This window comes from Penaeus chinensis, chromosome 16, assembly GCF_019202785.1.
Source record: "Penaeus chinensis breed Huanghai No. 1 chromosome 16, ASM1920278v2, whole genome shotgun sequence".
In the NCBI taxonomy this organism is placed as follows: Eukaryota; Metazoa; Arthropoda; class Malacostraca; order Decapoda; family Penaeidae; genus Penaeus; species Penaeus chinensis.
This window is the reverse complement of record NC_061834.1, coordinates 32424966-32426141: the sequence shown is the minus strand read 5'-3', so window position 1 is coordinate 32426141 and position 1176 is coordinate 32424966. Positions and strand designations below refer to the sequence as shown.

Sequence of the window (1176 nt, the reverse complement as noted above, 5' to 3'; positions counted from 1 at the left end):
TGCACACTATTAATTGTCCACAATAAAACCGATGTCATTAATAATCATTCCATAATTTAATATATCAAAACTGCATGAACAGAAGACAAGGTTAATAAATTCAACGCTGTTAAGGACTTAATATACAATACAAGATCAGGTTACGCTATCCACGTGAACCAGGTATGTAGCCAGAAAAAAAAAATGCCGAGACTAAACTAGCCTCGAGGGTGACGCAAACGGACTAACCGGCAACTCAGAGTAAGGAGATAAAAAGACCAACTGCTACCTCGGCAAGCCAGTGAGTCTGTGCACAGTGAGGCGAGAGGTGCAGCCACTCCCGCGGAGGTCCGCGAGTCCGTGGCACTGGTGAAGCCTGACCCCTACTATTGACTTCGATACCGTGTTTGTTACTTGCAGTGCTGATGACAGTGGACTCGAAAATGGAAAGGAGACACGAAGTAAGCTCTTGCAGTCGCCATTTCAACGTGTCATCATGTAATGGACTGCAGTGTGTTAGTGTCAAGGTACATCCCTTTTCATTCATCACTGACAGTTCATATTATAGCCTTTTTCGGCGATTTTCTTCAAATTTCAAAATTGGTTTCCGCGTGGTTCTTGCCTCTTGAATAAGCCACGTTTGTCGAAAACAATGAGGAAAGTTGTCTAGTCATTTTTTTTATTTACTGATATAGAGGATATGGGTTGAAAAAATAGGCATGGTTCGTGGAGGAAATTGTTGTGTCCACAGGCCGGTGTGATTCTAAGTAAACTTTCATATAGTGTGTTTGGCAGGTACAGGTAGTTTAGTATCAGTTTATGAGTGTGTCATTTTGAACTGTTCGAAGTACTTTCCTAGATTCATTTCATTTTATCATCATGTATATATTCGTATACACATTATGTGTGTGTGTCTGTGTGTGTGTGTGTCTGTATTAGAAGTAGTAGTAGTAGTAGTAGTATTACTATCATTATTATTATCATATATGTATATATATATATATGCATGTGTGTATATATGAAGTAAGTTAGGAAGTGTTTACGATTTTCCTCGAAGAAAGTGAAAGAATCAGGTGACACTGAACTTTTATCATCTCATCGCCATCTCGCTCTCTATCTACAAACCTCTTTCTTTAACTCTTTATGTGTGTGTGTATTAAGCTGTTACGGTCTGGTTGTTGTTGTTGTTTTTTTTTT

At 38.8% G+C, this 1176-nt stretch overlaps 1 protein-coding gene across 1 annotated transcript in view; it reads left to right on the top strand.

Moving 5' to 3' along the window:
* Nucleotides 1–302: 302 nt before the first annotated feature.
* LOC125033293 (protein O-mannosyl-transferase TMTC1-like) overlaps nucleotides 303–1176 on the top strand; it is a 47503-nt gene continuing 46629 nt past the window's right edge. The window contains exon 1 of the mRNA XM_047624675.1: nucleotides 303–440. The gene's annotated coding sequence lies outside the window, so the exon portion shown is untranslated. The remainder of the gene's footprint in view (nucleotides 441–1176) is intronic.